This window comes from Peromyscus maniculatus, chromosome 1 (genome assembly GCF_049852395.1).
Source record: "Peromyscus maniculatus bairdii isolate BWxNUB_F1_BW_parent chromosome 1, HU_Pman_BW_mat_3.1, whole genome shotgun sequence".
NCBI classification, from domain to species: Eukaryota; Metazoa; Chordata; class Mammalia; order Rodentia; family Cricetidae; genus Peromyscus; species Peromyscus maniculatus.
Window position 1 is genome coordinate 186,721,103 of NC_134852.1, and position 12,999 is coordinate 186,734,101.

Here is a 12,999-nt window from a genome sequence, read left to right on the forward strand (position 1 = left end):
TGAAAGGTTAACTCCTAAAGCCTCAGATAGACCTCAAAGCTCTGCAGAGGGAAGGGGACTTGAATGATCACACCTGCAGTAGTTCCTAAGGACAGCCACACACCAAACCAGCTGGGATGTACCCCTTCCAGACTAAGGGAGAACTCATCTGCACATGGACTCCTCCATCCCCAAACTTCCCCTCATCAAATGCATGAGTATGGTTCAGTTCCAAGGAGACAGTGCAGAACTGCATTTCTTTTGACTGAGGATCAATGGTGCTTGTGGAGATGCCAGGCTGAGTCTTCATGTCCACATCACCTCCATTAACATCCTAACAGCATGTCCTGGTGCCAGGGATGTCTCTCTGGAGAGCTGAATGGAACTGACATGTAAGTCTCTTTCAGAGCCTTCTCCCCATCAGTTCAGAGAAGAGAGCAGAAGGCCAATCCCTGTTTGCTCTCAGTTTCCCTGAGTAGAATCCTCAGGCTTTAGTTTCACTTTCCAGTTTCAGTTTCCTGCTTAAGACTGGAAGAGCACACCACAGCTCACAGAGCTGTCTCCCAGCCTTTCTGTGAGAGTCCAGTTGGTGTGCCAGTGGACAAGACAGCAGAGAGTTAAGACAGCATTCTTAGGAGCCTGTCCAGATGAAAACCCAGGGAACTGCTGCCAATGGGTAAGGATTACCCTGCTCTGCAGTTTGAGTGAACCCAGGACACAAACATTTGCTTGTGGTCCGGTCTGACTTTGTTCTGTCTTCTGCCTTCTCTTTCTACTTCTGAAAAGAGAACAAGGATGCTAACTGCCCTGAGTGTCCTGGGACTCTGTTTAATGGGTGTGCTGTTGGTAGGGGCTGGATGGGTGACAGCAAACTGGCTTTAGTTTTAAAGGCTGTCTCAAGCATGAAGTTGGAAACACCTGGGCAGACTTTAGCATGCTCATCTCACAGAGAGAGACAGTTACCAATGAGAACTTCAGGAATGGACAAGTTACCACTCTACCTACTTACAGCCCAAAGAGAGCAGCTGCTTAGAGTGTCCTCCTTCCAATCCCCTGACCCAGCTCCTTCATTGTCCATGAGATGTACCCAATAGACCCCCAAAGGACCTCTTGAAATGAGGTTCAAAGTTTTGGGACCAGGTGGTTTTTTACCCATCCCCAGCTGGCTTAACAAATGGACAGCACACATTTATTTCAACCACTCATGATTAAGGAACAAAAATACAGACATGCAAGTCCTTCTGACAAGTGGTATTCAAGTATCCCGCCCTCCCGCAATAAACTCAATAGACATGGTCACATATTTATTCGTAACTCTGTATACATATAACATATGTACTCAATTCATATGATATATATACATACATATGTATATATACAGATGCACATATATATAGTATGCATATATATGCATACATATATAGTATTCCTTGTACATATATATACAAGGAATACTAGGCACCCAGTGGAGACTTATTCATGTGAATGGCCCTGGGTTTTTATGTTTGAAATTGCCATTCAGATTAAAAGTGCCAGTCAGTGGAGGTGTTTGCACTGACTCTTTGCCAAAGTGAGTATCTCTTTACTTGGGGGATTATTCTTCTGTCTTTATACATAGGACTATCTGTAGTACATGAATATGGAGGAGGCAGAGAGCTATTGGGGAATGATGAAATAGAATACAGAGTTCACAGTGGTAGAAAAATATGGAGTCGAAGTAAGTAGAGGGCAGAAGTCTGTAGGACCTGTCAGGTGACAGTCATGGTCATAGGGTCAGTGACCAAGCTCTGCCTGGGTCTACAGTTCCTATCATTCTAGCAGGTGCCTAGGGCTATGGTTTGCAAATGAATGCCTGCAGTGTGAGAAAGGCTGAAGAATTCTGACTGCACAGGGGATCCTGAGCATCTACATGGGCAGTGGGATCCTGACTGCTCTCTGTCCAGGTTGCCCACACAAATGACTGTTGCCTCTGTGCTGCTCAGCTTCTGCTGCATGGACTTATGCACAAGTTCATGTGCCTCCTTCTTGGGGCACAGGTCCTCAGCAGGATCCTTGTGAACTTCCAACTAGGCAGATCTTCCTGGACAGCTGGTGTTCAGATTTCAGGTGATTTTAGCTGCCCTGGCAATGCCTTTATTTCCCATAAGGTGTGGGCACAATCTCTAATTCACTGTGCACTGTTGTAGGCAGGGAAAGCAAAGAAAAGCAGGATTGAATCTGATACCTGGGGTCATGACTAATCTTCCTACAGAAATCTCTCCATCATTTCTAAGTGCTCTGTAAAAGAAGGAATAACCACGCATTTGGTTATTTTGGAGAGAGACAGAGAGAAACAGGCAGAGACAGAGACTGAGAGGACAGAAACTTCTTATGCCTTTGTCTCTTTCTACCCTGGCTCATCAAATATTACAGGTAAAAACCTGAGTCCAGGCACAATTGCAAAATATTCCCTGGGCACTTTTAAAATATCCAAATATTTGTGTCCAACATCAATGAACTGGACCGGGGCACATGATTAGCAAACAGAAAGAGAGACATTTCATTACAAAACAGCACTCTGGAAAATGAGAATGGACTAGTGAGCAAAGGAATAATCCAAAACAGCACTGGGCCATGAGACTCATGACCACTTACATGGCATGAACAAAGAGCCCTGTCTCTTCTCCAGGTTGGTACATCGAGGGCATTTTGAGCATCCTCTGCCCAATACTTGAAGCCTATGGAAGGAAGGGCCTCAGGAGTTCTCTGCAAACTGGCTTCCTTCTTGGTCATGCTGCTGCTCTGTCTGTGGTCCCCAATCTCAAGTCACTCTCCATAAGATCTGAAATGCCATAAGAAAGGAGGGACTCAGCATCACAATTGCTCCCCTAGGTGCTTAAATGGTGCTGGACAAATGGCTGAGTGGGTCAAGGGCTTGCCAAGCAAGCATGAGGATTGCAATCTCAGTGTTTGTGCTGAGAGAAGGGAGGGACCACTTGGCTTTCCTCTCTCAAAACACAAGCAGGTGGAGACCATTGCCTGACTCTGTCCTCTGACCTTCATATGCCTGCCTTCATATGACATTAGCAACCTTCCCCCCCAACACACACAATTTAAATGCCATGTGAAAAGGAGGCGTGTACAGACAAGAAGCCTAGAAGAAGTCCCTAGAAGAAATTATTTCCTGATCATGATGACTGCTTTGAAAATTTGGTTTTACTCCTCCTTAGTTTTCTTTAAAGTGTCCTTCTACATGATTTTTAATTTTTAAGATTAGAATCTAATTTACATTTCTCCCTACTCCTCCCTTTCCTTTCCTCTTTCAAACCCCTCACATATTACCCTCTCTGCTCTGCTTCAAATCCATGGCCTCCTTTTTCCATTAATTGTTATTGTATGCACATATATACACACATATGCGCGTGTGTTTGTGTTTGTACATACACATATATTCCTAAGTATGAGCTGTCCAGTGCTTATAATGTTTCACGTATGCATGCTATCAGGGTTGTACACCTGGTGCTGGACAACCAATGGCTGTGTTCTTCCCTGGGGAACACCACCTCCCTACCTCCCTACCAACCAATGAATTGGTTGTTCATTGTTCTTCTTGTATATTTGAGGCTTCGTGACCTTTTCCCCATCTGGTTTGGCATGTTTCTGCTCACGGATATCATCATCCTTTGTCAGCTCACATTTGATCACTCATATTGGTGAAGTTGTCAAAAAGGTTGGAGATGAATTCTGTCTCTGGACTTTCATAGAGAAATGGCATTTAAAACTAATCAAAGGATTATAAGATTCCCCAAATGGAAGGAACATCTATCCATCTATCCCCTTAATAAGATATGTACTTCTCAGACCCAAAGCATCTGTCTCAAAGTAGTCATCTCCAGTTTCTCACGTGTAAGGCTCCATGCTTATGCTGAGAAAGTGTCACTTTTTCTTTTCTTTTTTTTTCTGCCTCTCTTTTCCCACCAGAATGCCTTGATGCACAGCTAAAACATTTTATTGAAAATACTCTAACGTCCAAAGAGACAGAACTTTTGCCAGGCTTGAAACCGAGGAAATAATCTGTCCTGAGAGCATTTAAGGCTATGTATCCATTAGACAAATGACAGGGCCAGCCTGCTCAAGCACACACCACAGAAAGAACACAGACCATAAACTCTAGGAAGACTGTAACACAGGGAGAAAAGTGGGGAATTCAAACCAGGCCTTAGTATTGGTCTGAAGGACTCCAGGAAGTAGGCTCTGTTTTCAACCCTTAATGTGACATCAGTGCACTGACACTCTGGGCAGTCTCTCTCTGTGTCTCTCTCTGTCTCTCTGCTCTCTCTGTCTCTCTCTGTCTCTCTCTCTCTGTCTCCCCCCCCCCCCCCAACACACACACATACTCTGATTCTCAGAATCCTTCCCCAGGTGTTTAAAGGATTATGTCTAACTCAGAAAACTTAGCTTTTTGTCTGTTTTGTGCCCAAACTCGGTCTCCTAAACAGATACTAAGATTTAAATCTTGCATGCTACATTTTCTTGTGGTTACTTTTTCCAACTTAAAGTGTAACTAAACTATTCTAGAGTTTTCCTCCTACTCTATTCTTACATCCAGTCACATAAAAGACTTAAAATCTGCCCAAAACAACCTGCTTTCCTCAGATGCTCAACTCAGAGATGCTAAATCACTCAGTCAAAATCATTTGGCTATACTCATGTCCAAACTGTTTCCCCTTCCTAATTAGCCTCGAGAATAGTACTTATACACCCATAAAGGTAGAGGAAAGTGATTAAAGTTAGCTGCAGACACAAGGGCAGGCTCTTCTGCTACAGGACTGGGAGGTTTTCCTACAAGAAGAGGAAGAAAAGCAGAGTTCTCCAAGTCCCTGGCACAGACAGGAAAGAATGCATGAAGGTGGAGTGGGAATGTGGTCCTCTGCAAGTCAGGAAGAAACCACTGCTCAGTGAGATGTTATACAGGCAGGCTATATGATCTGACATTTATAAATTGCTAAGTTACAGATAAACAGAGATGTTGTGTTGTGCCAGGGTCTGGGTCCATAGGATGTTCCTATGGCAGCCTAGGCAGAAGGGCTCAGCCATGTGTTCAGTGTTTGTCTGTGGGGTCTTTTTGTGCCTCTCTCCTCCATGGTTTGGATGTCCCTTTTCCCTTTCAGGGCTATTCATGCTAGCACCATATTGTACTGATTATTTGAGGTTATAGTGAGTCCAATTCTATGTTTTCAAAATCATTTTTATTACTGGGGCATTTTTTGTATAATATTTAAGGGTCCAACCTTAAATTTATACAATTCCAGGGGCTCACAAGAGATACTATCATCAGCGTGGGAATGAATCCAGTTGCTCAGAGCTCTTTTGTACAATTTGTTTATTGGTCTGCCACCCTCACTCAGCCATCAGTTCAACTGTCTCCAATCTTTTCCATTTCCTTGGTTCCTTTCATGCTAAACCCCTTCTCCCAGGACAGGTCTATGTCCTATCCCAAGCAGTAACAACTATGTTTTGAATTCAGCACAAGATTGTAGGGGTCCCTACTAGAGGCTTCCTGGCAATTTTACTTGCAACCCAGAAGGGCAGAGATAAGAGTGGAGTCAGTTAGCAGTGGGGATAAATCAGAAAAGGTATGTAGCAATATATCCATGTTGTGGTTAGGTGAAGGCATTACAAGTCTATCATGTGTTCAACTATAAACTTACAGGTGATAGGGTGGAGAAAGTCTGTAGGTCATTAAAAGTTAAAATTGTCATTTTTTTCCTCTGCTGCCAGTTTCCTGACAGGCCACGGGGAAGTGTACTCATAGCTAGTCAATGTGCATTACAGCTTGAAAGGCCTGGTAAGAGGAAAGCCCTTTTGGATCTAAGAGCTTCTTTGGGGCAATGAGAGAGAGAGAGAGAGAGAGAGAGAGAGAGAGAGAGAGAGAGAGAGAGAGAGAGAGCTGGGAGGCCTGGATTGCACAAGAAACAAAGCTTGTTCTTCCTGTGGGCAGGCACTTGGCCTGTGAGACAGGTTGTCTCAGAAAGGACATTTTATCTTAGTTTGGAGGTGGGGGTGGTGTTCAGGTGTCCAACAGAGGGCCTGGTAGCTGTCTGTTCCTTGCTTGTCTCTTAAGGCTTTGTTTGGGGTTGACTCTATCTTAGGAAGTAGCTCATGGAGGGTATTTGCAAAAGGCAGATACCCAAAACAAATGCTAAGGAGAGGGCCTGGAGCTCAGAGGCAGAAGGTTCTGTCAACTTGACTATTCAGGTACCTTGAAATGGAGATTCACACACACACATACACATTTTAGGAGTATTATGAGCACAAGGAATTCATAGCAAGGCACAACTGAATATTAGGCTGCATAACACCAATAGTCCCTGCTGATTGGCTTCCCATTGGACTGACCTTGTAAAGTATAGCTTAAAATATGCAGGTGGACTTCTATTTCATATTCCTGTGGCTTGCCATAGGCCATCTTGGCAATTTTGTAGAATCTTAGTCAGTCCCACAATGCTCCCTTTGAGTTAGTGGTGCTGCATTCTGGTCTTGCAATACCCAAAACTGGTGTTTATGCACCACAGCAGGGGATTTCCAGAAAGAAGACTTGTTGTGTGTTCATAAGTGGGAACTTAACTGAAAGATGAATACAACGTTCTTGCAGTAGAAGAGGGACCCAGAAGCGGGGGAGTGGGGAGCTACCAATGTTCCCCATCATTTTGGTTATAACCTTATCTAGGTAGAGTCATGGGGGGTGGGTGAACTAGTAAGTCAGACTGTCTGATTCATGTGGGTTCCCGATGGCTGTCATTTTCTATTGGTCTACGCTTAAGGGCTCCCAGCCAGAGTGCTCCTTTCTGGGAAAGACCTAAAAGATATTACACCTCCTGCTACTTTCCTTGGCATCTGACCAGATCAAAGCAAAGACAGCTGGTTTTAAGCACCATGGCATCTCTGGTCTTTGCCAGAGACAACTACCAGTAGGACCAAGGCCCTTTTTTCTGTCTTCTAGTCATGGACAAGATTCAAAGCTGCTTGCTTTGGGGTACCTACCCAAAACCTGTGTGACTACATGCAACATCTTGTTCTCCAAAGTAACAGGAAAGTAGGAAATTCATATGGAGTTTATGCTATATCTATGGATTTTATATTGATGGCCTCACTAATCTCCCGAAAGATGAAGAATGGGAAATACTAATTTCATTCCCATTTCTGAGATGGGTATAGTGTGATAGTGAGGCATGAAGTGATAGAAACTTGCAAGTGCTACTACTTTCTGCAGAGACGAGAAAATGCATTGAGGTTGTATAGGCATCTTTAAAATGCGCGGATTCCTTGTAACTGTTGGAGAGGAGTTTAAATGGAGGCTTTTCTACCACCTCCCTTTTCTCAAATTGTTATGCCCAGGTCTCGGGGGATGCCAAAGGACCATCATGGAGACTGAATCAGGCAAGTAAAAGCAAAGAGCCTTTATTATCTTCAAGCTGTGAATTTGATCTCTCTGTCTGTCTGATGCATCAGTGAGAGCAGAGAGCCCAGGGCCCAGGCAGGGTGGGGGTTTTATCATGGCAGAGGTTGGTGTGAGGGGATTTCAAGGTTCAGGACTTTGATGGGCTGACATTTGTCTGGGTTATAGGGGATGTTTGGAATGTCAGGTATTTTCTCTTAGATGCAGACCCTACTGGGTGACCTCAGCTCATGGCTCTTCCTTTGGTCCAGGTGTTTTCTGCCAGAATCTGTGTCTGGGCCTCAGATATTTTCCCTTAGATGCAGGCCTCACTGGGTGGGGCCTGTCAGAATCTGTATCTGTGCCTCGAAGCCTGTCATGGCAACTGTATAGCCAAGCTGTTTTGTGACCCCCACAAAATACCCAGCAGCTGCTTCCCAAATTAGTACACAGAGGCTTATATTAATTATAAATGCTTGGCTGAGAGACCAGGCTCATTACAAATTAGCTTTTATATTGAAATTAACCCATTTCTTTTTAATCAACACATTGCCATGAGGCCCATGGCTTACCATTCCTTTAGCATTTTGCTTCCTGGGCAGCCGGCTCTCAGATCTCCTGAGCCTGCCCTCTTCTTCTCCTTATTTTGGTTTTTCTGCCTAACTTTGCCTGCCTTCCCATAGGACAAAACTGCTTTATTATATGCCAATGAGAACAGCACACAGACACAGTACACAGAAGGATTATCTAACAGCAGAAGAGAGTTATGTTGAGTCTCTCTCTGGAAGTCCTCACCTGAATCACCCAAAGATGAAAGGCCCAGAGAAGAGTCATCTCCCCAGTGTCCCAAGGCAGAGAGCATGTTCTTTGTTCTGAATCAGTCTATTGGAGAACATCATACCAGTGATGTTATCTGTGTTAGAGATGAGAGGGGCAGACCCTGCAATGACTTTTCTTCAACAGTTAGTGTTGTGCCCATGGGCAAGTCTTATTTATGTCAGCTCAGGTGGCATGTACATCTATACATAGTCCTCAAAGTCAAAGCAAAGGGAGAATAGAATTTTAGAGTTCCACAACATCCCTAATCATCAGGGAAACGCAAATCAAAACAACTCTGAGATACCACCTTACGCCTGTCAGAATGGCTAAGATCAAAAACACTGAAGACACTTTATGCTGGAGAGGATGTGGAACTAGGGGAACTCTCCTCCACTGCTGGTGGGAATGCAAGCTTGTACAACCACTTTGGAAATCAATATGGCGCTTTCTTAGAAAATTGGGAATCAATCTCCCCCAAGATCCAGCTATGCCACTCCTGGGCATAAACCCAAGAAATGCTCAATCATATCACAAGAGCACTTGCTCAACTATGTTCATATCAGCATTGTTTGTAATATCCAAAACCTGGAAACAACCTAGATGCCCTTCAACTGAAGAATGAATAAATAAACTGTAGCAAATATGCACAATGGAATACTACTCAGCAGAGAAAAACAATGACATCATGAGGTTTGCAGGCAAATGGATGGATCTAGAAAAAATCATCCTGAGTGAGGTAACCCAGACTCAGAAAGAAAAATATGGTATGTACTCACTCATAGGAAGATGCTAGATGTGGAACAAGGATGACTGGACTGCTATTCACATCTTCAGTGAGACTACCTGGAAAACGGGACCCCAAGAAAGACACGGAGAAATGGATGAGATCTACATGAACAGCCTGGACATGAGTGGGAGCAATGAAGGGTGAGGGTCGAGGCAAAGAGAGCGGGAGATCCTAGCTGGATCAAGAAAAGAGAGGGAGAACAAGGAATAGGAGACCATGGTAAATGAAGACCACATGAGAAAAGGAAGAAACAAAGAGCTAAAGAGGCCCACAGAAATCCACAAAGATACCCCCACAAAAGACTGCTGGCAATGGTGGAGAGATAGCCGGGACTGACCTACTCTGGTGATGGGATGGCCAAACACCGTAATAGTTGTGCCATAAACCCCATCCAAGGACTGAGGAATCTGGATGCAGACATCCAAGGCTAGGCCCCGGGTGGAGTGCTGGGAGTCTAATTAGTGAGAAAGAGGAGGGTTTATATGAGCGAGAATTGTTGAAACCAAGGTTGGATAAAGCACAGGGACAAATAACCAAATGAATGGAAACACATGAACTATGAACCAAAGCCTGAGGGGCCCCCAACTGGATCAGGCCCTCTGAATAGGTGAGACAGTCGACTGGCTTGATCTGTTTGGGAGGCATCTAGGCAGTGGTACCAGGTCCTGGGCTTATTGCATGAGTTAGCTGTTTGAAACCTGGGACTTATGCAGGGACGCTTGGCTCAATCTGGGAGGAGAGGACTGGACCTGCCTGGACTGAGTCTATCAGGTCGATCCCAGTCCCGGGGGAGACCTTGATCTGGAGGAGGTGGGATTGGGGAGTGGGCTGGGGGGAAGGGGAGGGGGGCAGGAAAGGAGAGAACAAGGGAATCTGTGGCTATTATGTAGAACTGAATAGTATTGTAAAATAAAATTAAATTAAATTTAAAAAAAAAAGAATTTTAGAGTTCCAAACCTCAGATAAGGACACTGATATGTATGTTTATATGCTTGTGTCTGTGTGGCAATGTTCAGTCTTAACTGAAAGGATTAGCTTACAACCCAAGATTGTAAGTACAAGTACAAAGAGTCTCTGGCAGTTCCAATAAATGGAGTTGAGGAGTTGATGTAAAAAATAAAGAAATTCTAAAGGAACAAGATGTCAGACTTAAGAAAAATAAGCAAGAATGCTGTAAATGTGCTTTAAATGCAGTCAATGTTACTTTCTGGCCATTCATTACATAACAAGTCACCTGCTTCCTTCACACAGAGAGAATGCTGAAGATGATCTGGTCAAGGAGAATCTGATTCAGCTGAGATGTCACTTCACATGGGGGCTGCTGTTGGAAGACTTTGACATACCTGATTTGGAAATGAGAATCTCTGAGGAGCTTGAGTTCCTAGACAGCAAGGATACAGTGGGGATGCTCAACCTCAGGGCCTATGTGAGACACCTGAAAGGCCAGCATGAGGAAGCCCTGCAGAGCTTGAAAGAAGCAGAAGCCTTGATCCAGAGAGAACAGTTGGGCCAGAGAAGCCTGGTGACCTGGGGCAACTGTGCCTAGGTGCATTACCACATGGGCAGCATGGGCTTGGCAGAAACCCAGACCTACCTGGACAAAGTGGAGAACACATGCAAGGAATTGGGCAGTCCCTTCCACTATAGTATGGAGTGTGCCAAGATGAACTGTGAACAATGCTGGGCCTTGCTGAAGTATGGAGGACAGAATTATGCAGGAGCCATGGACTGTTTTGCAAAGGCTCTGGAAGTGGAGCCTAAAAACCCTGAATATAACACTGGTTATGTTATTGTAGCCTATACTCTAGAATGTGATCACAATAATACTTCTCTAGAACCCTTAGGGAAGGCTGTCAGGTTAAATCCTAAAGACCCATATATTAAAGTTTATCTTGCGCTGAAGCTTCAGGATGTAGGAGAGGCAGCTGAAGCAGAAACACACATTGAAGAAGCCCTCAGTAGCACATCCTGCCAAAACTACACATTTCGCTCTATAGCCAAGTATTACCGAAGGAAAGGCTGCATAGACAAGGCTCTCCCTCTGATACACAGGGCCTTGCAGGCGTCACCTTCCTCTGGCTACCTGCATTACCAACTTGGGCTCTGCTACAAGCAACAGATGATCCAAATGAAGACATCCAGAACTGACCAGGCAAGAAGGCAGGGCAATGTGCAGAAATTGGCACAACAGGCCATTTGTGAATTTCAAGAGACTGTGAAACTCAGGCCCAGGCTTGAGATGACTTATGCTTGCATGGCAGAAGTGCAGGCAGAAATTGGCCAATATGAAGAAACAGAGGGAAATTTCCAGAAGGCACTGAACAAGAAGAATCTTGAGTGTCAAATAGAGCAGGATATTCATTTCCACCATGGCCGTTACCAACAATTTCATCAGAAATCAGAAGACAGGGCGATCACCCATGACTTGAAAGGTCTGAAAATAGAAGAAAAGACCTTTGTCTGGAAGAAAATACTCAAAGCTTTAAAGTAAGTGGCCACAAAACGTATTCACCAGAATGTTCAACTGATGGAGAGCACAAGCTTGCTTGGGTTAGTCCACAAACTGAAGGGGGACAAGGAGGAGGCCCTGCAGTGCTATGACAGGTCTCTGAGGCTCACTGGGAGAGTGAACCCTGAGTTCTGAATGCAGCTCACCTCTGTGAAGTAAATGTACTCATTACTGAGGGTTCCCAGCCTCCTTCCGGATTCTTTCTCCAGAAATGCATGGCTTACTGGAATGCGAAGTAGCTCAGTGCATGTGCTGCTGTCACCATTTCTCACCCCTCATTGTCCTGTTCAGAAGGAACTTGCACCCCACTACATCTTCTCACTTACTGACCAGGACTGACCCCTACTGATCTGCAATCCCTTGAGCTGTGGGATCCTTGGACTTCTTTGCCTTATGTCTGTGTCTTGGGAACAAATGTCTTCCATCCTCTGCCCGCCAGTGTCCTGTACAAAGAAGTCTTCTCCAAGGAAGCTTTTACTTTAGGTCAGCAGATGCTTTTACTACAGTGCAGTGTCAGAGGAATCCAAATGAGCAAAGAAGAGAGGTTGCAAGCTGAGAGGTCTCATGTTCCTTCAGAATTATTCACAGCTAATAAGAGTCTTAAGTTTGGGGAAAGCCAAGCAAAGGAAACTTGCTGGGAACTACAGACAGAAAATGATATAAGGAGATTTGTCCAGTTTTTCTGTGCTATTGGTATTGTGCTTTATGTGATGCTTTTCCCTCAACTAAAATATATTCAGTAACATTCTTGGAAATCACAATGTCTTCCAGTGTAATTTGTTGATAGAATTGAAAGGATATCATTTTAGAGTCCTCAAGAAGGCTCAGGATAGCAGAATCAACTAACAGAAGTCTAGTGGCAGGCAGGAAAGAAAAGTCTGCATATAAACCCTGCAAGAGGTTTGTGAAAGTATGAAGGCTATATTTCCTTCTCCACATCATGGGATAGTAAGGGTGACTGATGCTGCCATGCTACCTGACAGCTGTTGTTTATCATTGTGGATTATGTTGCTCAGGATGGGTTTAGGGTTCATTTACCTGACACCTGGGAACATACAGCTGATATTTTTAATACATGTTTCTATTTTTGATAAGCCAAAAATATGTTTATTACATTCAAGCAAAGTTAAAGTGTAGTGAAAACTCTCAGGAACCATAATACTACTCCCTAAGAGTCTCAGTCAATTCAGAAGAAGATTAACTGCTGTGGATATCACTCTATATAAATAAAACACTGATGGCCAGTGACCAGGCAGGAAGTATAGGCAGGACAAAGAGAGAGGAGAATTGGGGAAACAGGAAGAAGGAGGGAGAGACACTGCAGCCACCGCCAGGAGAAGCAGCATGTAAAGATGCTGGTAAGCCACCAGCCATGTGGCAAGGTATACATTTATAGAAATGGGTTAATTTAAGATATAAAAACAGTTAGCAAGAAGCCTGCCACGGCCATACAGTTTGTAAACAATATAAGTCTCTGTGTTTACTTGT

General features: G+C 44.2%; 1 pseudogene across 1 annotated transcript; it reads left to right on the forward strand.

Moving 5' to 3' along the window:
• The first annotated feature begins 513 nt into the window (after nt 1-513).
• LOC143270997 (antiviral innate immune response effector IFIT1 pseudogene) lies at nt 514-12,272 on the forward strand (annotated as a pseudogene). The gene is made up of 2 exons (XR_013048234.1): nt 514-655; nt 10,254-12,272. The product of XR_013048234.1 is annotated as an antiviral innate immune response effector IFIT1 pseudogene (transcript).
• Nucleotides 12,273-12,999: the final 727 nt, after the last annotated feature.